The sequence below is a fragment of the Vulpes lagopus genome, chromosome 11 (genome assembly GCF_018345385.1).
Source record: "Vulpes lagopus strain Blue_001 chromosome 11, ASM1834538v1, whole genome shotgun sequence".
Lineage (NCBI taxonomy): Eukaryota > Metazoa > Chordata > Mammalia > Carnivora > Canidae > Vulpes > Vulpes lagopus.
Window position 1 is genome coordinate 89425333 of NC_054834.1, and position 25377 is coordinate 89450709.

At 36.9% G+C, this 25377-nt stretch overlaps 1 pseudogene; it reads left to right on the plus strand.

Moving 5' to 3' along the window:
- Positions 1 to 3152: 3152 nt before the first annotated feature.
- On the plus strand, positions 3153 to 5564 carry LOC121471691 (annotated as a pseudogene).
- The last annotated feature ends 19813 nt before the right edge of the window (positions 5565 to 25377 follow it).

The following is a 25377-nucleotide window of genomic DNA, read 5'->3' on the forward strand; positions in this document are numbered from 1 at the left end:
CTCTCATGAATAAATAAATAAATAAAATCTTTAAAAATAAATAAAAAATAAAAACTGTTGAATTTATTTATACAGACTATTACTAACAAAACTTCATGTTATAACACCTTGCAAAGTGCTTTCATTCACTGAGTCTAGTTTGAGCCCTTTAAGAGTTTGCACAGATAAACCCTCATGTCTGTATTTTACAGTTCCAGGAATTGAAGCAAATGACTTGCCTGAGGACTCAATGCTAGTGAAGTGGCAAAACCAGGAACAAAAGCTATTTTTTTGTTTTATTATTTTTAGTAACATTATAGTTACTTTGCTGCAAGGATAAAAGATTAGTGCACAGAAAACTAATGTTACTATATAAATATCATGCTGAATATCCTTTCCCATCTCTGAATCCTAGGCCAAAGGTACTGGCTACCTAAGCCTGCCTTGCCTTGTCCCAAAAGACCTACTTTAGTTTGGGGAGACTTTGAAATTGTGGATGTTTCCATTCTCATCCAAGAAATATGAAGGTCAGAAAGAAACACAAAAATTTAAAGATGATTAGAAATTCAGATGCATTCTGGCATGAGCTACCCTTGACCTAACTTAATTACACTACATATCACCCCCCCCCCCCACTTATAAGGAAAAACAAACTATCTGAGAATATAAAAGGCAGCCAGTCAAGGAAAATAACTCACAAACTATATATTTGGAATATGGATGGTATGATGGAAAAAGCACACCACCAAAAGTCCAGCTAAAGTAATAGACTTGGTTGGATGAGCACTGGGTGTTATAATGTATGTTGGCAAGTCGAATTTCAATGAAAGCAAATTTTTAAAAAATAAATAAAAAATAAAGTAATAGAAATTACTGTATCTAGCACATATCAGGCATAGTGTTTCTGATTTTTTGGTCATTAATTAGTGGCTATTTTAATTATTTTGCCCTGGTGACTGTGGTAGAAATGGAAAAATGTGATAGAAAAGCAGAAAAGGGTGGAACTATAAACTAATTGTGTATATGTGAGGGTGTCAACTTTGAGTCCTTTTATATGTAAATGGAAAAAATAATACCTGTTTTGTTCACAGACTGAATAGAATGTCTAGCACATCAAGGGTACTCAAGCATCATTCAGACCATACAAGTCTAAGTCTGAATTAAAAAGGTACTGGAAGGGGCACCTGAGTGGCTGAGTGTTTGAGCAGATATCTCACAGCTCAGGGTGTGACACTGGGGGTTCTGGGATCGGATCCCAGGTCCTGGCATCGGGCTCCCCCCCTCCCCAGGGAGGCTACTCTGCCTCTCTCTGTGTCTCTTATGAATAAATAAATAAAATCTTAAAAAAAAAAAAAAAAGATACTTGAAAAAAGTACTAGAAGGAGCTATGCAGATTACTGTTGAGGAAAATATTTCCTTCTGGGTACATAGCATTTATCAGACATCAGAAGATACTTAGGTAGAAGATTATTTGTGTGAGGTGATTTTCTTTGGTATGTTTTTATATGATTTTATATTTATAGGAACTACTGTATAAATTTCATTTGGTATATATTTTCTAGATCTTTACAGTTTTTTTGTTGTAATGAATAAGGTGGATAACTTTGGTCACCTAGAGCAAATATTCTCATACAGAGATCTGAGGATGTACTAAGTGTATAGTTATCTTTGGAATAAAAACATGAAAGTGGAATTAAGATGGTCTTTGTGAGGGCGCAAAAGGAGTGTATACAACTGTCAGTTTTAACCTCTGAATTCCCTGACTGCATGGAAACTACTTATGACAATCCATGACCTTTTATTTGGAATGTTACTAAAACAGTGTTTTACACCAGGCAAACGTGAGGCTACTTTTTATATATTTTGATTTGGATTAAGTATTGCCTCATAGCTCCAGGCATGATTCTTGTGCATGTTATAAATTTTGCAATCTGTCAATGCTATAGAACAAGCTGAGCTATTGCTAAGACTATTTCAACACCCAAGAACTTCCTTCTAATTCTTTCTGAAATATCTCATATATATATATATATATATACACACTATTGGGGATGTTTAAAGTGGGAGTGATCTTTTCTCCAGCAAATTTCTTCTGCAGTAATTTAGCTTATGTCCCATTCACTTCCAGCTCCCAACCTCCAGACATCTTGGGAAGGGATTTATGCTTCCGTATCTTTTTTTCCTCCTTAACTTCATCATTTAGGAATTCAAAATTTTGTCCTCCTAGATGTGCAGGAAGTTAAAGGAAGTTGAAGAATTTAAAAAGTAAGTTAGGGGCAGCCCGGGTGGCTCAGTGGTTTAGCGCCGCCTTTAGCCCAGGTCCTGATCCTGGAGACCCAGGATTGAGTCCCATGTCGGGCTTCCTGCGTGGAGCCAGCTTCTCTCTCTCTCTCTCTCTCTCTCTCTCTCTCTTTCTCATGAATGGATAAATAAAATCTTTTTAAAAAGTAAGTTACTAGAACATGCTAATGGTAGTTTTGGAATACAATCCTTTCATTTATTAGTTCTGTGCTTCAAATGACAATAGCTGTAGAATTCTAACAGGAAAAAAACAATAAATTACCTATTATTTCACCATTAGCATGTCTTTAAATTTCAAAGTTAAGGCAGTTCAATGAAGCTAGTCATTTTACAATTATAGTTTTGTTAGTGGGAATTCATAAGCCCTTTATCTAAAGGAAAGTTTGGAAAATAATTTCACATATTTTAGTTTTTTTTATCAGTAAGAAAGTGATAGGGATGCCTGGGTGGCTCAGCGATTGAGTGTCTGCCTTTGGCTCAGGGGGTGATCTCAGTGTCCCAGAATCAAATCCCACATCAGGCTTCCCACCGGGAGCCTGCTCCTCCCTCTGCCAATGTCTCTGTCTCTCTCATGAATAAATAAATAAAATTAAAAAAAATAAAAATAAGACAGTGATAAATTGGTATGATATTCTATGTTGCAAGATTTGAATAGTGAATAAAAAACAATCGTACTCTACTAAAAAATCTGTCACAGATAGGAATAATACAATGTTAAATCTGAGAAAGAGCCATCATTACATTTATTAGAAAACTGTCAGATTTAGTAAATAAAAACATGGAATGCCCAGGATCGACACTTTTGGAGGCTCACGGATCGGATCCTTGAGCCTGGGTGGCCCTTCACGCCTGCACTTGTCAGCTGCTGTGCTATGTGTCCCACATGCTGGGCTTGGCCATGCCTGGACTCTGTGCCACACCCACTCCACTGCTCCGGCCATGCATGTGGCCCTTTGGCCTGCTCGGTGTGCACATGGGCCGGGTGCGGCTGTGGCAGCCTGCACATCTAGGAGGACAAAATTTTGAATTCCTAAATGATGAAGTTAAGGAGGAAAAAAAGATACGGAAGTATAAGTCCCTTCCCAAGATGTCTGGAGGTTGGGAGCTGGAAGTGAATGGGACATAAGCTAAATTACTGCAGAAGAAATTTGCTGGAGAAAAGATCACTCCCACTTTAAACATCCCCAATAGCATCCTGCCAACATTTGATGGGAAGGAGGAGCCCAAAGTTGGGGAACCAGAGCCTGAATTGACCTCCACTCCTAATTTTGTGGTTGAAGTTATAAAGAAGGGTGGCAAGAAGACCCTGGTACTGACTGGACTGTCACTAACCAGAAGATGAGGTTAGGCAAGAAGAGGAGGAGAATTTTCTCCATCAGGGAAATGAGCATTCAGTCCATTGGTCAGTCTGTGTGAAAGAATGCTCAACACCAATTCCATGGACCCAGCCTTCTATGACCACCTGATGGATTTCCTGGCCGGCTGAGGGGTGGCTAACACTATTGCAGAAGAGTTGGTGATGCTCAGCACAGCCCTGAAGCACCAAGAATACATTAATTTTCTCAAAGATCCCAAAAGTTTTGTCAAGAGCCAGTAGAGCAGACAAGACATTGAACATCTTAAATGTATGGCAGGCTTTGGCCTGGGAACAGACCTACCCCGAAATCAGTTACACATGTGCTTGGAGATGGCTTTCAGCCTGATATCCCGGAAAGTAATCCAAACTTAAACTATTTCCTTTGCCCTCTTATTTACTATTCATTTATTTCCTCTCTACAAATCTGTTATTCCTAGATGTTTGTATAACATAATGATGGACAATAAAATTGGTTTATCTCCTCCAAAAAGAGAAAAAAAAAAAAACAGGATGCCAAGTTAAATTTGAATTTCAGATAACAGTGATTAATTTTTGGCATGAGTATGCCCCCATGCAATATTTCGTTATGCAAAATAATTATTTGTTGTTTATCTGAAAGTCAAATTTAATTGGCATCCAGTCTTTTATCTGGCAATTCTACCCTAAAGGTATCCTAATTCTTTTTAAAAGGCACATAGCTAACTAAATGCTGACACAGGAATAGGATCTGAACAGTTAAGGAGTTTACAGATGCTGCTGCAAAGGATTGTTATATAGTAGCATGTTTTAGAAAATAACTATATTTCATAACCATAATTTCATAAGAAACTGGAAACAAGGTAGCTGTTTACAATGGAAAACTTTGAATCTATTGATTCTAGTTACCAAGCTCTGGAAGCAGGCCACCAACATTAGGACAGTTGGGAGCTTCCTGGAAAAACACTATATGCTGCTTGCCTCGAGTATTTGCCAATGGGTTGCAAGTTATAAAGACATTCAATTTTATCTACATTTCCTTCTTCCTTGATTTCTGATATCGATTGTGTCACTTTTTTTTTTCATTCCAAACATGTTTATTTATGTCTTCCATCTTTTATTCTTGCTAATTTTCCCAGAGACATGTTGATTTTATAAGACTTCAATAACCAACTTTTGGCTTTGTGGTTCTCCACTGCATGTTTATTTCCAAATTTTGAAAATGCAATCCAACCCATTGCTTTGTGAAATGGCCCCTGGGTAAAGGTAAAATTGGGGTTAGATATCAATTTATTAGGCATGTTATAGAGATGATACAGCCCTGAGTGAAGGCACCAATGTTTTCGGTGCCTCCTAAATCTAAGAAGCTTTGTTTTTGAGAGCTGTGTTATTTAGCGAGAATAGTAGTTGTAGCCAGATCCAAATTACAACCTTCTTTTTTTAATAAAAATATTCCTTAGAAATATGAAGCAAGAAAACATGATGAAAAATAAAAGATCTTAAAATTCTATAAAAGAGATTTTATTAACAATGCAAACTACAGCACATGGTACCTCCCGGCAAACCATAAAAAGAAAATCTCTTAGTAATGTTGTGGTGATAATACATTTGATAGTTGTTATATTTATTGTAAGTTGTAAAGAGCTCTATATATTTTGAAGATATAATTAATTCTTGTGACATGCTTATAAGGCAAAGAGAAGACATAATTATTCTTATTTTAAAGATGAATAAAAGACAGCCCAAATTTATTAGAGGATTTCCCAAGGACACAAATAGTGGATGAGTAGTGCTTAAGGGTGCACATTTTTAGTAGGGAACACAGTACATTGGCTTACTTTAGTCTCAGGAACTATTTTTAAATTATTTAAGGAAAATAACATTATTTTCAGTTATTTTAATATTAGATTAAAGTTATTCTAATTACTGGGGTGCCTGGATGGCTCATTGGGTTAAGCATCTGCCTTCAGCTCAGGTCCTGATCTCAGGATCCTGGGATCCAGCCCGGAGACAGGCTCCCTGCTCATCAGGGAATGTATTTCTCCCTCTACCTTTCCCTCTCCCTCTGCCCCTTCCCCTACCTGTGCACTCTCTCTCTCTCAAATAAACAAAATCTTTTTTAAAAAAAGTTATTCTAATTACTCATAATGTATTAATGTTATTAGAATAACTATAAAAATAAAAGTAAAAATTTGTTAAATCAAAATATTTTTCAAATTTCTCTTGTAAAAACAATCAGCCATGCTAGATGGCATATCCAAAGGTACTATTGTATAGGAAAAGACAATATACAGATAAAGTCTTTAACACCTTAAACTAGATGTCAAAATATTTTTCAAATTTCTCTTGTAAAAACAATCAAACATGCTAGATGGCATATCCAAAGGTACTATTTTATAGGAAAAGACAATATACAGATAAAGTCTTTAACACCTTAAACTAGATGTCAAAGTCAGTAACTGTGATGTAGTTTTTGCAGTACTGTTGTTGGGGTCCAGAGTCGAGAGCCAAGAAAGAATTCTTTTTTTTTTTTTAATTTATTTTTATTTATTTATTTTTTTTTTAATTTATGATAGTCACAGAGAGAGAGAGAGAGGCAGAGACACAGGCAGAGGGCTCCATTCACCGGGAGCCTGATGTGGGATTCCATCCCGGGTCTCCAGGATCACGCCCTGGGCCAAAGGCAGGCGCCAAACCGCTGCGCCACCCAGGGATCCCCCCAAGAAAGAATTCTTGAGACATCTTCAGTGCAAGAAGGTGGCTTTATTAAACCATGAGGACAGGACACAAGGACAGAATGAGCTGCTGCCCCAGGACTGTGAGAGACAACCCATTATATGCTTTGGGGTTGGGGGAAGTAAAAAAGATGAGGGGAATTCCAAAAGAATTTTCATATGCTAAAGAAGACTCACAGGATACTGGAGGCCTTGCTATTGTCAAATTAAAGTGTTTTTTTTTCCCTCTAGCAAGGCATTAACATTAAGACTGTTGGAAGTTTCCTGGAGGACCATTATGTTCAGCCTGCTTCAAGTATTTGTCAATGGCTGCAGGTTAGAAGGTCAATTAATTTTATCTACATTTCCTTCTGCTTTTGTTTCCCACATCAACTATGTATATTGAGATCCCTAAAGAAAAGATGAATGGATAAATCACTTTTTAAAAGAATAAATCAAACTGTCATTTATTTTTATCATATTATTTAAGCTTGCTAAAGCTAACTTTATTGTGTAAAAGTTCACAGGAGATGATATTAAGTACTTAGTACTTTTGAGTTTTGGTGACTAAATGGGGAGAAATTGAGGAGCTATTAAAAGAACAGCTGATGGCGCCTGGGTGGCTTCCTCATTTAAAGTGTAGGACTCTTGATTGCTGCACAGGATGTGATCTCAGGGTCCTGAGATCCAGCCCCATGTGGGGCTCTACACTGGACGTGGACCTGCTTAAGATTCTCTCTCTCTCTCCCTCTCCCTCTGTCCCTCCTTCTGCTCAAGTGCTCTCTCTGTCTCCCTCTCTCAAATAAATAAATAAATAAATATCCTTGAAAACAACAGCTGGGTGATGAGTGGGAATATTTGTAGGGTCTAGTAAGTATTTCTGCACTATTAATAGTATATATTTACTATTTAGTATTATCCGTTTAGTTTTATTCATTTAATTTTACGTATACGTGTTAGTGTTTTTGTTTTTGTTATAAGATTTCATTTATTCACGAAAGACAGAGAGAGAGAGGTAGAGACACAGGCAGAGGGAGAAGCAGGCTCCATGCAGGGAGCCCGATGTGGGACTTGATCCTGGCACTCTGGGATCATGCCCTGAGACAAAGGCAGGCTCATAACCACTGAGCAACCCAGGTGTCCCATGTGTTAGTCTTAAAATAGTATTATACATTTACTATTATACATTTGCTATTTACTTTTATTTATTCATTTACATTTACTATTTAGATATTTAATAAAGATATATTAATGAAAGATATATCCTGACCTAAAAAAACAAAATACACTTTTTGTTATAAAGGCTTTTTGTAATGATTTGCACCAACAAATAATGTCAGGATTCAAATATAATCTTGACAAAAATCTTGAAGTGATCCTATTCTAATGCCCATTTTGTCTCTCAGAGAGGCAAGATTTCATGCCCAAACTCCCAGATTAGGGGGCAGAGGCAATATTTAAAATGTAAATTCAAAATGTTTAATTTACCATTGGTCACTAATTATGTTAACAAAATCTTGCTTAAAGCAGAGATTAAAGGATAAATATCTTATAGATGAGGCTGTATTTATGGAATTTAATAATTCTGTGACATTTCTAAGATTTGATCTTTATCAGCCATGCAGAATTTCAAACCTGGCTGAGCAGCAGTCACTTGTACATTTTAAAAATATCGATTCTAGGGACACCTTGGTGACTCAGTGGTTGAGCATCTGCCTTTGGCCCAGAGCATGATCCTGGAGTCCGGGGATCAAGTCCTACATCGGGCTCCCTGCACGGAGCTTGCTTCTCCCTCTGCCTGTGTCTCTGCCTCTTTCTCTGTGTGTCTCATGAATGAATGAATGAAGGAAGGAAGGAATGATTGAATAAATAATAATAAATAAATAAATAAATAAATCTTTTAAAAATATATAGATTCTTACTGTTCCCATCTTCTCTCACCCTGCTCCTCCATGGGTACAGCCCAAGTGTAAAGTACTCTCATTTCAAAATATGAGAACGTCTTAGTTAAGCCATAGTAAAACAAAAACAAAAACAAAAACAAAACTGTCCCTCTTTTGTCTCTCCTGAGACAGAAATTGGGGAATATACCAAATAACTCTGAGATTCCTTACTGTAATCAGAACTTCTTAAGGATGTCAAAATCCCCAGGGCTTAGCACAGAGTTTAGTGGGCATAAGGGTCACCATATGTTTACTGAATTGACAAAATAAAAAAAAATAATCAAGGTTCCTATCTTCTAGCAGCTTGCTCCTTTTCCTGGGTATGGTGAGACATACACACAGAAAAGGACAGCAGTGCAACAGGTGTTCAGAAAGCAAGAGCTCCAGAAGTTCTGAGTAGGAGGAAATCTGTGGAAGACTTTGTCAAACAAAGAGCCCTCAGTAGGTGTAAATTTGAGTAGATAAAATGCAGATGCAAAACCATTTCTGACTGTGGAAGCGGCTTGACCTAATGTGTAGTCACTGAAACGAGTTCTCAGTCTGAGAGAGAACATGGACCCAGTCCAAAGGGGGCATTTGTGATAATAAAACTGAAGAATGAAATGTCAAAACTCAGGGAGAACTTTGAATTTAAAGGCGGGATGTGTATATCATATAAAAGGCCAACTTTATTTTATAAATGATAATTTAAAACTGCAAAATGGAGCAAATACTCGGCACACAGCCTTAGGAGTTTCCCATATACCCCACAGCGAGCAAAGGGAAATTGCTAGCTTTCTGAAGCAGGTTTTTGGGGAGAGAGTAAAATGATGCTGTCCTTTTTACCTGCTTTAGACGTGGTTAGACCAAGTTCAGGTGTATGTCATTTCTGATCAATTTTCATTGCTATATATTTCTTCGCTGGATTTCTTTTTAGCACTTCAACCTGGTTGGCAGGCAGATAAAAAATTACGTCTAAATGAATGAAAATATCTTTACTGACTTTATTTTTCCCATTATCAGTTCAGTCCCAATACTAGACCCATATTTTTCAGTTTCATATAAACTTTTTGAGGGAACTCATCCACTTTTATGACTTCACTTAGCATCTGTTTTTAAAAACTCCCAAATCTTGGGATCCTTGGGTGGCGCAGCGGTTTGGCGCCTGCCTTTGGCCCAGGCGCGATCCTGGAGACCCGGGATCGAATCCCAGGTCGGGCTCCCGGTGCATGGAGCCTGCTTCTCCCTCTGCCTGTGTCTCTGCCTCTCTCTCTCTCTGTATGACTATCACAAATAAATTTAAAAATAAAATAAAATAAAAAAATAAAATAAAAACTCCCAAATCTAAAAAAAATAAAAACTCCCAAATCTACACCAATAGTTATCCCAATTTTACATCCCCTTCTACAGTAATTTAAGTTACTTAATATGTTGGATATTTAAATTGTAAAAATTCACAAGTTGAACTCTGAGTTTATCACTCTTTTCCTATTTTTCTCATTACTAATAAGTCATTATCTTTTGAATAACATAGACACCTAGCTTTTTTTTTTTTTTTTTTTTTTTTTAAATTTTTTTTTTTTTTTTTTTATTTATGATAGTCACAGAGAGATAGAAAGAGAGGCAGAGACACAGGCAGAGGGAGAAGCAGGCTCCATGCACCGGGAGCCCGACGTGGGATTCGATCCCGGGTCTCCAGGATCGCGCCCTGGGCCAAAGGCAGGCGCCAAACCACTGCGCCACCCAGGGATCCCCGACACCTAGCTTTTGAAACCTATGTCATTGGGATCCCTGGGTGGCGCAGCGGTTTGGCGCCTGCCTTTGGCCCAGGGCACGATCCTGGAGACCCAGGATCGAATCCCACATCAGGCTCCCGGTGCATGGAGCCTGTTTCTCCCTCTGCCTGTGTCTCTGCCTCTCTCTCTCTCTCTATCATAAATAAAAATTAAAAAAAAAAAAAAATGAAACCTATGTCATTATTTTTCCTTCCAATCTTACCAACTTTTACTGACTTCCCAATTCTCAGTAATACTTTAAGGTTTCAAACCTTCTATCTGTTACTATTTGGTTCACATCACTTTGCATGTAATGTCATTGCACAAATAATCAAAGCTAGTATTTAGCAAGCACTTATTATTATAGTAGTAGGGATGCTTCATCAAAATTAATGTAAAAACCCTTAGATGTGCCAGCCTTTTCACCTGGAGGCAGGAAATGACTTTATAATCATTACAGTGGTCAGGAAAAACATTATATCATCTTCATTCCCACTAAGATAAAAGATCAACAAATATTTTTTTAAGATTTTATTTATTTATTCATGAGACACACAGAGAGAGAGAGAGAGAGAGAGAGAGAGAGAGATGCAGAGACACAGGCAAGAGGGAGAAGCAGGCTCCATGCAGGGCAAGGAGCCTGATGTGGGACTCAATCCTGGGACTCTAGGATCACGCCCTGAGCCCAAGGCAGGCGCTAAACCACTGAGAGACCCAGGGATACCCTCAACAAATATTTTTTAATAGCAATTTAACTCCACTATAAGGATCAGAGTGTTACCTATAAGGCAATATAATTATGTTGCCTTGAAAATCATCTCTACGCATTCCCATAGTAATGAAGTTCTGAGGATATCATATTTTTTGCCAATATACTGTTAGTGTACATTTCCATGGATTACAAGATCTCCTAAAGGGTGAAGGTGCTAATTGCTTTTTATATTGCTCTCTCCCCAGCACTTTGAACAATACCTGGAGAGAACCTGTGGGCCTGTCTCCTTGCTTATACCAAGGAACCACTATCCCCTAGAACAGAAAAAGCCTAAGCAGAAAGAAGCTACAGGAACACCAAGCAAACCAAGCATAGGTCTTCCTTTAAGTTTTTTAGTTTGCTTAAGTCCATGTGTTCTGCTCTGACTAGTGGGAGACGGCATGGGGTAACCCACTAGTTGGCTGGCGAGAAGTTTCCTTTCACATAAAAAATTAAAGAAATGTAAATTTTCTTGCAAATCATAGGTTTTGAATATTTGCTAAAAATGAATAAATGGGAATGAGTATGATTTTCTATTATATATGATTTTTTAAGGATTTTCTATATGTAGTAACATGTCATCTGCAATTAGTGAATGTACTTCTTTCTTAGAAATTTGGATGCCTTTTATTTCTTTTTCTTGTCTGACTGCTATGGCTAGGACTCTCAGTTTCTACATTGAGTAAAAGTGGTGAGAGTGGATATCCCTGTCTTATTCCTGGTTGTAGAGGAAAAACTCAGTTTTTTACCTTGGAGAATGGTATTAGAGGTGGGTTTTCATATACGGCTTTTATAATGTTGAGGTATATTGCCTCTAAGTCTACTTTGTTGAGAATTTTATCATGAATGGATCTTGTACTTTTCAAATACTTTATCTGTGTCTATTGAGATGATCATAATATAATCTTGTTAAAGTAATATAGCATGTTGATTGATTTGTGAATATTGAACTGTCCTTGCATCCCAGTAATAAATCCCATTTGATTGTGATGAATGATTTTTTTGGATGTATTTTGGATTCAGTTTGCTAGGGAGATTTTTGCATCTATCTTCATCAGTAATATTAGCCTACAATTTTCTTTTTTGGTAGTGTCTTTATCTGGTTTTGGTATCAGGGTAATGCTGGCCTCATAAAATGGGTTTGGAATCTTTCCATCCTCTTCTTTTTTGGAATAGTTTGAGAATAAGTATTAACTCTTCTTTAAATGTTTGATAGGATTCACCTGTGAAGTCATTTGGTCCTAGACTTTTGTTTGTTGTGCATTTTTTTTCTTACTGATTCAACTTAATTGCTAGTAATCAATCTGTTCAAATTTTCTATTTCTTCCAATTCAGTTTTGGGCGATTATATTTCTAGGAATTTTTCCATTTCTTCTAGGTTGTCCAATTTGTTGGCATATAATTTTTTCATAGGATCCTCATGATTATTTATATTTCTGTGGTGTTGACTGTTACTTCTCCTTCATTTCTGATTTTATTTGAGTCCTCTTTCCTTTTTCATTATGAGTATGATTATAAGTTTATCAATTTTATCAATCTTTTCAAAGAATCAGCTTTTATTTCATTGATCTGTTCTCGTTTTTTTGTTGTTGTCTCTATTTCATTTATTTCTGCCCTAATTTATTATTTCCTTCTTTCTTCTGGCTTTCAGCTTTGTTTTTCTTTTTCTAGCTCCTTTACATGTAAAGTTAGATTATTTGAGGGTATTTTTTCTTTGCTTCTTGAAGTATATTGTATTGCTGTAATTTTCCCTCTTAGATAAGACACCTTTCGATGCATTCAAAAGATTTTAGACCATTGTGTTTTAATTTTCATTTGTCTCTATGTATTTTTTATTTCCTTTTTGATTTCTTGGTTGGCCAATTTATTGTTTAGTAGCATGTTATTAACCTCCATGTATTTGTGTTTTTTATATTTTCTTACAATTGATTTCTAGTTTTATACCATTGTGGTCAGAAAGATGCATATGATTTCAGTGTTTTTGAATTTATTGACACTTGAGTTATGCCCTAACATGAGATCTATTTTGGAGATTATTCCATGTGCCCTTGAAAAGAATATGTATTTTACTATTTTGGGATGGAATTTTCTGAATGTATTTGTTAGACCCAATGGTCCAATGTGTCATACAAAGCCACTGTTTTCTTTATGATCTTCTGTCTGAATGATCTACCCATTAATGTAAGTGGGGGTGTATAATGTCCCCTACTATTATTGTATTACTATCAATTTCTTCCTTTTTGTCTGTTAATAATTGCTTTATGTATTTGGGTGCTCCCAGGTTGGATGCATAAATGTTTACAATTGTTATATCCTCTTGTTGGATTACTCTCTTTATGATTACATAAGAGAGTATCTTTGTATCTTGTTATAGTTTTTATTTCAAATCCTGTTTGTCTAAGTATTGCTGTGTAACTGGAGAGGTATTGAGGTCTATATCTATTGATATATATGTGTATATATATATATATATTTACAAAAATAATTCTCACATATAATCCATATTCATGATTTAGGAGGAAAAGAATCAACTGTATGGTCTCCTCAAAAATATTTTCACCGTTCTTTAAAAAGCAAGTAAGTTCCCAGATGCTGGAAACTTTTAGACCTCTGTAATAGAAATACTGTATTTGACATAATGCACCAATGCATTCTTATACTTAGTCATCTTCAGATGCTGGTGATGCTGCAGCTTGCGTTTTGAACACATGCCTAATATGGCCAGATCTTATGGTTTATTCCACTGAGTAGAGAAACACAGCAAGTGCCATTAAGGCTAAGCCAACAGGCTAAGTGTTCCTTGAAGAAATAGGCTGTGACTAAATTGAAGTGTTAGCAGAGAGGAAAGGAAGTAGAAAACAGCTTTTCAGCCTAGGGGAGTGAGTAAAGTAAGCTGATAGTGGCAGGGGAAGAAGGTCAGATCTGCATGTCCTCATCTCCCCACTTCAAAGGTGGAAATTCCAGGAAGTAGAATGTATTAGAAACACTCAGATAAGTACAAGATAACCTGAGAACACTAAAGAAGTGCCCTGCATCCCAACACCTCTAGTAAGAGCCAGCTTGGTGACATACCAGTGTGGTGCAATGGTGAAAAGGATTGGAGAGATGAGTGAGCTCAACACAGTGCTCCTGTCCTCATGCGTATTCTTTAGACAGAAGCTATTAGAAAGTGTTAATGGAACTAGGGACCTAATATAGGCTGGCCTGGAGCCAGGAAAAAGAGAGTACTAGTGTATGAGGATGACTCAAACGTAGTAAGCATCAGTTGCATCACAGTGGTAACAAGTACAGGGATCCTCCAGGCCCAGCAAGATCCAGAAGACAGCACATGTAGATCTCTGGCACCATTATCCCTTTCCTCCATGAATTGACATAAGCCCCATAATGCCCAGAAGCCACATTATAGAGATAGGAATCTGAAAAACTGAACATGTACTTAAAAGACACTGAATCATTTAAAAGGGATACATGGGGCAGCAAGATAACTTCCTCAACCCCCTGCCATGTCACTCACAGGGGTAGCTCATGAGGATGAGGATGAGGATGAGGATGAGGATGAGGATGAGGATGATTCCACTGAATCTTCTTTAAGCACACAGAGGCTTATTCTTGACAGGGCGGAAAGAGGGATGATCAACCACTGCCTGCTTCAGTCTTGAGAGAGAAAAAAGAGTGAGGAAGTTGGTGCCCGATCGCTGATTCTGTGCAACTATTTCCATCTTCACCCTCTTTTTTAAAATTGTCCTCTTTCAACGTGACAGTTTGGCTGACTGTAGACAGGGAGTGTTGTGGCTGAGAACACAAAGATGGCTATCTTTGATGTCTTTGATCATAGAAGATTTTTAGTTAAGAAACACTCCAGCAGCTGCCTCCTCTTTACCAAAAAAACCAAACCACAAAACTAAAATGCCACTTTTCATCAAGTGTATGAATCATTCCTTTTTTTCCTTTTTATTCTAAATTCCTTCTAAAAAACGAAATAAAAAAATAAACTGCTAAAGTTAGTTATTGCTCTCTTGTATTGCTTTTCTTTCTTTATTTTTTTTTAACATGGTGCCTATAAGAACTTGCCTAGGCCAAAAAAAGTGGGGGGAAGGGAGAGATGCATTATAGTTAATTCTAATTAACTAGGCAAAAAAAAAAAAAAAATAGGTGATCAAGGATGCCTGGGTGGCTCAGTCGGTTAAGTGTCTGCCTTCAGCTCAGGTCATAATCCTGGAGACCCGGGATCAGTCCCACGTTGGGCTCCCTGCTGGGTGGGGAGCCTGCTTCTTCCTCTCTCTGCCTGCAGCTCCCCTGCTCTTGCTCTCCTTTTGATAAATAAATAAATAAATAAATAAATAAATAAATAAATAAATATCTTTAAAGAGAGAGAGAGATAGGTGATCTGCACAACATGGTAAAACATTCAAACCTAGTTGACATTTACAGCCCACTATACCCGAGAACTGTATGTTCACCTGTATAGACCACACATGGAGCTGTGTAATAATCTCAGTACATTTAAGAGAACTAAATTCATACAGAGTTTGTTTTATTTTTTTAAAGATTTTATTTATTTATTCATGAGAGACACAGAGAGAGAGAGAGAGGCAGAGACACAGGCAGAGGGAAAAGCAGGCCGCAGGCAGGGAGCCCGACGTGGGACTCTATCCCGGGTCTCCAGGATCAGGCCCTGGGCTAAAGGCGGTTCTAAACCACTGAGCCACCCAGGCTGCCCCATACAGAGTTTATTCTCTGACTGTAATGGAATAAAACTAGAACTTAGTAAGATATTTAGAGAAAATCTTAAATACCTTGAGAATTTCTAAATAGTTCATGGGTGAAAAAAGAAATCACAAGGGCAATTAGAAAATTTTTCAAACGTTATGTTAATGAAAGTACATCGTATGAGAAATCGTTTGCAGCTAATGCAGTGCTCACAGGAAATTAACATTGTAACCAACATCCACATAACTGATGGTGACTGGTTTTGATCAGATTTTTTTTTCAAAGGTTAGCTGGCTTCTCTAATTTAGAGAAAAATGTAGGTAGAAATCTAAGCAAATCTTGAGAATATGTGTGGAGACAAATTTTTAAAGTAAATGCTAGGATTCTATTTTTTTTAAGGTTTTATTTATTTATTCATGATAGAGAGAGAGAGAGAGAGAGAGAGAGAGAGAGAGGCAGAGACACAGGCAGAGGGAGAAGCAGGCTCCATGCCCGGGAGCCCGATGTGGGATTCGATCCCGAGGCTCCAGGATCACGCCCTGGGCCAAAGGCAGGCGCTAAACCGCTGCGCCACCCAGGGATCCCTATTTTTTTTCTTTTAAAGATTTTATTTATTTATTCATGAGAGACAAAAGGAGAGAAAGAACGGCAGAGGGAGAGGGAAAATCAGTTCTCCTTGGAGCAAGGAGCCTGACTCGGGACTCAATCCCAGGACCCTGAGATCATGACCTGAGCCGAAGGTGGACGCTTAGCCAACTGAACTACCCAGGTGCCCACTAAGTACTAGGGTTTTACAGTAAATATGTTGTAACAACCATTTGAGATCTTTGAAATGCTCCTGTAAGTCAGTGAAAATATACATGTGATATCATACTCCGTTGTTTGTTTTTTTGTGAGCATTTAATGGAATAACATCTAATGCATAAAGCAACATCAAATATACAATATACAAAAGAGAAAATCATATCTAATTATACGGCACCTACCTTATTGTTGTTGCTTGGTACAAGCATCTCCATATAGCTAGTACTACTTAAAGACTAAATTCACAGCATAAATCTAAACATGGTATTATGCAGTATTATACGGATAGACACAAAAATGGAGATTCATTGGTTTAGATGCTGGATTGAGTTGAATGGAGAGGCAGATGGATTTTTCTGGGTTTAATAATTAGTAAAGACTGGTGGTTTTAGTAAATACACAAAGCCTTCATGGCTTTTAGTGTGCCTAAAGTATTTCTTTGTGCTTTCTAATATTTGAGTTCATAGATTATTAGTGGCTAAATATCACTTGTTAAGAAAAGAGGTGATTTGGACTTCTGCACAGGGCCTTTTATGTACCTTCATTAGCTCAATTATAATTAGAATGTTCTTTTTCAGTATTTAATATTGATATTGTACCTCTCATATAAGCCCAGATCAAAATTATACCACCATCAGATAGCCTTCCTTAAAGATCCATTCCCCATCCCTCAGTATATGAGCTTTTGCCTTCCTGTTAGCTGCATGGTCTCTTAGTTTATTATGTCTGGAACTGTCTTTATTTGTTCTTCCCTTGATATCAGGCACCCCAAATCCTTATCAGAGTAATTTGTACGTAGTAGGTGTTAACAACAATTGGGAATGAGTGACAAATATAATTACAGCAATTACTAACATATGCCACTGTTTCCTGTAAGAAAAGGGTCCAAGAAATGGAAGTGACAAACTTCCTATAGTTTATTCTTATCAACCCCCTAAGAAGAGGTTGAGTTTTGTGGCTGCAGTGTTCCATGATAGCAGCTGTCCCCAAGACTTCTAGATACTAGCTAGAGTTTGCTTAATGTATGATATAATGCCAGGCTCACCAACTGCCAGCTAAGGATGGTTTGTACATTTTGTAATGGTTGGAAAATGGCAAAAGAAAAGTAATGTGAGACATGTGAAAATTATATGAATTTAAAAATTTAGTGTTCATAAAGGAAGATTTTTTTTTAAGAAGATGGCTTCACTCATTTGTTTGCATATTTTCAATGGCTATGTTTATGCGACAACAGAGTCAAGTAGCTGCTGCAGTGGAAACTGTGTGACTCGTGGAGCCTAAAAAATGTTCAATATTTGTCCCTTTACACTAAAGTTTGTCAGTCCCTGACATAGTGAATTATTATGTCCATATGGAATATCAAATTTTCTCTTTTAACATTTATATTGTACAAATCTGGAAAAAATCTCATAGGCATGATTGGTTAGAATACACTTTTATGTGAGAGACAATGATCAAATCTAATGCCACACATTCTTTTACTAGCTACCAATTCTACATCACACGGATCATTTTGTTTCATGATCTCTAACTTGATGGTGGATTCTTTTTTTTTTTTTTTTTTTAATTTTTTATTTATTTATGATAGTCACAGAGAGAGAGAGAGAGGCAGAGACACAGGCGGAGGGAGAAGCAGGCTCCATGCCCCGGGAGCCTGATGTGGGATTCGATCCTGGGTCTCCAGGATCGCGCCCTGGGCCAAAGGCAGGCGCCAAACCGCTGCGCCACCCAGGGATCCCTGATGGTGGATTCTTAACAGTGGTCATAACAATTTAAAGTATTAATCTATAGGTAGATTTGTAGAATTTCCTTGGCATTGTTTGAATAATAATTTAGTATTGATTGCCCTCTGAGAATAATAAAAAGCATCATGTTTGAAAACAAAGATGGGGGGATAAAAGTAAAACCTCTTGCTTTGTGGGTTATCAATAAATATGGGCATTTCAAACATTTTAAAAGGCCTAAAAAAATAAATAAAAATAAAAAAATAAAAGGCCTAAAAAATAATGCAACAGTATTTGTTATATTCTAATATAGGGCATGTAATGTCTTGTGGATGATGTGGAAGGATAATACAATTGCGAATTAAAAAATGAGAGACACAGGGGCGCCTGGATGACTCAGTCAATTAAGCATCTACCTCCGGCTCAGCTCATGATCTGAGCCCTCCAGGACTTTTGATCTACAGAACTGTACGATAATAAGTGGAAGTTGTTTTAAGCTACTATACTTAGGGTAATTCATTGTATAATAGTAGAAAAGAAATTCAAACCGTACCATATACCTTTAGCTATTAATATTTCTTTTACATACATACACATATTTTAAATTTTATGTATTTATTTCTAGAGAGAGAGAGATGGAGTGGGCAGAGGAGTAGAGGCAGAAAGAGAGAGAAAATCTCAAACGGACTCCACACTGAGAGAGTAGCCTGACATGGGGCTTGAGCTCATGGCTCTGAGATCATGACCTAAGGCAAAATCAAGAGCTGGCCCCTTACTGACTGAGCCACCCAGGGGCCCCTTGACTATTGATATTTCAAGATACACACTTATGGGTATAAGATATGGATCTTAAAATGTCATTATTTAGACAACTGTCAGATCCTAAAAGACCGAGTCAAGATTATCAATACTTTTTTTAGTTCTGAAGAGGACACCTCACGAAAGCAGGACGTTGAACTAATTTCTAATATTCAAATAGGAGAGAAATCAAATTTTGAGAATATTTTTAGTGTTTCTTTTTTTTTCTGATTGGGTAGATGAGAAAACCTTTTTTTCTTTTTTCTTGATCTCCCCCGAGCTCTCAATTTAGTAGACTCTGCTTTTGCAAATTGAAATAAAACATTTTCTAAATGGTAATTTATTCTCCCTGAGGCTTCAGAATTCAGGAACCAATACTTTCCTGAGTCTTTTAGCTTTTTTTTATGGCAATGATAATTAGCTGTGCCAGTTCAGTAAGAATGTGTCCTTCTTTTTACCAGGACGCAATTAGATAAATTGATTATGCAATCAAGACCATACCAGGAAGTTTCATACTGTAAGAGAATAAATCTCACTTCATCAGTTCTGACAAGTTGTACTTCAAAGGTGAAGCCAATGCCCATAAAACAGTCCCAGAAAATTGGTCTGATATGGTTCCAGAGCTTATAGGCTGTAAATAACGTCACTCCTTGGCAGCCCAGAAATCTTATTATATGTTAGGGACCTTGAGGAGAGAAGAATCTACCCAAATTTATAGATTCTACTGTTGAGATAAATTTCTGAGATTCAGTTTCTTGGTCTCAGAATAAAACAGCCAATAAGAACAATTCAAAAACTATCTGTAAAATAATAGAAGTTATTGAAAATAAATCTGAGATTCTTTATGAAATTTACAGAGAAGTTAATTTCCTGGCTGGGTAGTTGTTCGCACTATATGGTTCTAAATGAGCTGACCTCAGCAAGGAAGCTTTTGTGGTTAATTAACACCTCAAGCTACACCCACATGCCAAGATAAAATGAGACCAGCCTTCTCTTGTCTTCAAGAATAATCTTGGGGATTATTTGTTTGGTGTGTGTTTGTAGTTTGTGAGTTCAAGTGAATTGGAAAATAGTTTATGCCCACTGGAGAGAACACATTTTTTGGTCGGTACTAGTAATTTTGGTTATTTCTGACACCAGAACCAGATTTAACATCTTGTTTCCCTAATTAATTAATAAGCTAAATAAAATTTTAGCACATTTTGACTCAACATTTGTATTAATGTTTTCAGCCTTTTCAAAATGACACATTGTCAAAAATATAACTAAATCCACTTTAGGTTTTACACCTAACTTTTCATAATTTTATTGTGATTAATAGTTTTTAGCTATGGGATTCTACTCTGACATAAAGATTGCTTAACTTTTCTTTTTAAACCATTAGCTTTTAAAATCTTAAAGGAGGACAGCTTGGGTGGCTCAATGGTTTAGCGCCGCCTTCAGCCCAGGGTGTGATTCTAGAGACCTGGGATCGAGGCCCATGTCGGGCTCCCTGCATGGAGCCTGCTTCTCCCTCTGCCTGTGTCTCTGCCATTCTCTCTCTCTCTCTCATGAATAAATAAACAAAATCTTTTTAAAAAATAAAATAAACTCTTATGTTATACTGTTGTAACGTAATAGTTGCCTTGTTCTTGGTCCTGGAAATTTCTGTGATGTTAAAAATGAGAGTAAAAGATTTTATTTCTCTAAATCAATTGGTTAATTTAGATTATCACTCTATTTGAACTTAAAAGCATCATATCTGTTTCTTGGTAATTTATTGTTTCTTTGCTTAGGTTTGCAACAGTATTTTCCAATTAGTAAATTCATTGCTAACTTTGATATTTACATTCACGTATAGTCATTCTTACATTAAAAAAACCTGATAGATCATACTTTTTGAAGTATGATGTGATACTATCTAGGAGCAATTATAATTGGGTAAATGATAGCTAGCACTAGAGAAAGAGGAGTAAATATCAATGGTTGAGTATAGAATGTGATCATTAGGAGCACTAGACAGACAGGGATAATTAAATAATTAATTTTTCATGTTATTTTTGGTAAACTGAATATGGGAAAAAACAAATATTTATATATCTTGCTTTATTTTTAGTTTTCTTATAGACTGTCTTTCATTTTGATGTACATAATAAAACCAGTAACAATATTTTAAATAAGTTAAATATTTAGCTTAAATTGTATTTTGTCAAATGATATGTCATTTGTTCTTACCTGTCTTATTCTAGGGAGAGACTTTATAAGATGGATAGAAGAGTCGGTCCTGATTAGCCAATAAGTCTTCATGACCATCAATTTTCCCCAGAATCTTAGACACCAAACTATAATTTAAGTAATTACTATGGCATTAGGTTAATTGCTTAGCCAAGAAACTCTTCTAGTCAGTTACTAACAAGCAAAAACAACAGGATATAACTCCTTATTTTTAATTTCAAAAATAGCAATTAAATTCAGCAAATGATAGGTTAAATTCTTTTCTTACACGATCAACGCAAAAGCTGAGACCCTATTACAGATGACATTTTACTAGTATTTCCCAGGTAAACGTAGAGTGAAAGTTAGAAATTGCCAGTAAATAAATCCAATATTTTACATCATTTTCAAAGAAAATATATTCATTCAGAAGTGTTACAGTTAGGGCACCTGAGTGGCTCAGTGGTTGAGCATCTGCCTTTGGCTTGGGTTGTGATCTTGGGGTCCTGGGATCAAGTCTCTGATCAGGTTCCCAACAGAGGTCCTACTTCTGTCTCTGCCTATGTCTCTGCCTCTCTCTGTGTGTCTGTCATGAATAAATAAATAAAATCTTGGGACGCCTGGGTGGCTCAGTGGTTGAATGTCTGCCTTCGGCTTGGGTCGTGATCCCAGAGTCCCAGGATCGAGTCCTGCATTAGGCTCCCTGCATGGAGCCTGCTTCTCCCTCTGCCTTGTCTCTGCCCCTCTCTGTGTGTGTCTCTCAAATAAATAAATAAATAAATAAATAAATAAATAAATAAATAGTCTTAAAAAATAAAACAAAATCTTAAAAAGAGGAATATTACATTTCTTAAGGGATATACTGAATCATACTTTTTACCTGAAGTCACATTACTGTATATTTGGTTGGTGTTCCATTTGGAAAGACTTCAGGATGTCAGTTTCTACTTTGGATATTGGTTGACTGCATGATGAATATGGAAGAAAGTGTGTCCTAAATGTCCTTGGAACCATGGGAGATAATTATGTTGAGAGAGCTAACATTTCCATTGTTATAAAAGCTTATATTTTCTGTCTATATAATTTTATCAGAAGCATAGAATAAAGAGCCTGGACAGGGTTGAAATTCTATCATGTCCTATAATGGTCAGTGTGAAGTAACAAGTGAAAAATTGATTAGGTTGGCTTCCGACTGGCCATAGTATTTTAAATCAGAACTGCTTAGGGAGGTAAGGGATAATGTATTGGCTGTGGTTGTAGGGTGGAAAATTCATTATGGTACAGACGTGCAAATAATGCGTGGGGCTTTTTATTTATCTATAACTGATAAAATTTTTCTGAGCCTTCAGTTCATTCAGCAGGAGTAATTATAGTAGGGATCAAAACTTCAGTTTGCCAGTTCAATGTATATCATTTTCTTTCACTTTACACAGTCTTTTTCTAGTTAAAAACAATTTGATTATGTAAACCTTTAGTCAAATAAAAACCAACTCTTTATCGAGACTATTTGTCCTGTGCCTGCCCTCTTTATAAGAGGTTAATCTAGATGAGGGGAAAGTTTAGGATCTTCATTGGAGAGGTGGAGTGCCTCATGATGGTCTTTGTGTTGGTCTGGCTCTTGGATTTACAATGGTTGATGATTGATATCCACTGACTTGTGCTCATGGTCCGGTCCATGAGTGTCTTGCTAGTGTTCATCATTGAAATCTATGGCTAAAAAATTATGGTTTGTTTATCTTGATTAAGTCAGAACTTAATTTTTTTTCCCTGTAATTATGTACTGTCTTGATCCTAGATGGCACTACAGATCTCCTATTTCTTCTGGGTGTGTCATCCACACCCATGTGTGTGTCTCCCACGTGCTTTCTGGTTGGTCTGGTCTGCCTGCATTGAAGTTTTTTTTCTAGGAGTGCTTTGATTTCCTCATTGTAACCACTTTTTTAACCACTTCCCTCCAGTGCCTCGGCATTATTACAGTTTTCCTCTTCCTGTCCCAGTGTCAGTGTAAAGATGGTCTGTGGGTACTCAGTGGGAGATGGGCCAAAACTCCTGCTTCTGGCTTTCCTTTCAACCTAATTAATATCCCACCTCCCGTGATGTTAACTCTGAAAGAGGTAGGCAGATAGCACACATCCAACGGGTTATTTTCTCTGCTTCTTTTTCTTCTCAATATCACCTTTCCTGGAAGAGAAAGGCTTTCTGCTCCTTCCTTTCTGAAAGAAACTTGCTGATGCCAGATCACAGATTTCCTTTTCCTTATGACCTATAATAAAATTTGGCCAACCAGTTTGCTCAACCTTGTTCTTAATATATTAATAGGAGGGAAAGATATTTGGAAAATATTTTGTTTCTTAATAAATTTTGATACTCAAGCCTATTGGCTAGCTGAGAAATTACACTTTGGTTTTCAAAAGCTGAAGATTTTCTTTCTTTCTTTTTTTTTTAAGATTTTATTTATTCATGAGAGACACACAGAGAGAGGCAGAGACATAGGCAGAGGGAGAAGCAGGATCCTTGCAGGGAGCCCAATGTAGGACTCGATCCCAGGACCCTGGGATCATGACCTGAGCTCAAGACAGATGCTCAACCACTGAGCCACCCAGGCACCCCAAAAGCTGAATGTTTTCTTGTTTTTTGGATTTCTGCTGTAATCTTCATAACTATCCTGAAGGCAAATGGATACCTCCAAAACCATTTCTTTATTCTTTCATATAGCAAAAAGTTATTGAGCATATGTTATGTGTTCAGTTCAGTTTCAGGTGTTTGTATGCTAGCAGAAAAGGTGAACAATACATGAGAGAGATAAGGAAGGTATTACAAAGTGATAAATTCTATGAAGAAGACTGAAGCAGAAAAGGACAAGTAGAAGTGTTGGGTGGAAAAGTTGTGCTATTCTCCATAGTGGGGGAAAGGCTTCATTGAGAAAGTGACTCCTGAGAAAAATGTGAAGGAATTGAAGGAATTAGTCATCTGATATCTGGGGAAGAATAGTAAATTCAAAGGCTAAAGGGTAGATAGTGTGTCTGCTTGGAACAAGAAAGTGGTAGGAGATGCAGTCAGAGAGGTAATGGGTAGTTAGAAAATATAGGGCCTTGTAAGTTAGAGTTGGACTTTGATTTTTACGTAGGGTGGGTCAGGAACCCCTTGGAGGCTTTTTTTTTTTTTTTTTTAAGATTTTATTTATTTATTCATGACAGACACAGAGAGAGAGGCAGACACAGGCAGAAAGAGAAGCAGGCTCCATGCAGGGAGCCCGATGTGGGACTCAATCCCAGGACTCCAGGATCAAACCCTGAGTCAAAGGCAGATGCTCAACCACTGAGCCACCCAGGTGCCCCACCACTGGAGGCATTTACGTGAGGCATGACATGATCTGATGCAAGTTTTTAAGTCTGTAGGAAGGTAAGCAAGAAAATGAGGAGGCCATTGGAAGTTATTGAAGTAATACAGATGAGGGATGATGGTGGCTTAAACCAAGCCTCTGGCTGTGAAGAAGTGGCTAAATTCTGGCTATATTTTGAAATTAGAAACATCAAAATTTGACTATAAACCAGATATAGAAAGTTAAAGAAAGAAAAGAATCAAGAATGGCACTGAGAATTTGGCACTGAAAACTTGAAAAATGGAATTGTATTCAACTAAAAAGTAAAATGAGCACATTTGATGTATGGGGGGAGGGGATATCAGGAGTCCAATTTGGACATGATAAATTTAAAATGTCTGTTAGACATCCATGTGAGGATGTTAGGTCATCAACAGTTAGATCTATAGGTCAACATCCAGGGGAGAAGTTGGGTTGGAGATGTACATTCTTTACATTATTACCATATAGTCTTTCTTTTTTTTTTTTTCATATAGTCTTTCTTACCTAAGAGTAATAAAAGCTTGCCCTACTTGAGAGGAAAAGGAAAAAACAAACAAACAAACAAACAAAAACAGTAAATTTAAAAAAGTTAATGGAATGCCTGAAAACCAAACCAAAAGTTCTAACTAATTGTAGATTTTAACGAACACTTTAAAGCCCTCTCCAACTAGAGATGTAGAAGTAAAAAAGATCAGAGAAGGAACTTGCTCAACAGTTCTTCATAATTAACAGTATTCAGATTGTTCTTAAGTTTCAGTTATCTGCTTGACTTGTTCCTTCACCTTCTTCAAGTCATTGCTCAATTATTTCTCTCTTAATGAGGCAAGGTTGACCACTGTATTTAGACTTCAGCCTAATTGTTTTACTGTTGTCATTCCAAATCTCCTTAAACTGCTTTATTTTTTTTTTATCAATAGCATTTGTCACTTTCTTAAATATGATGTGATTTTCTTATGTTTGTTCATTTTTACGTTGTTTAGCTTGTATATAGCTTTCAAGCCTACTGGCC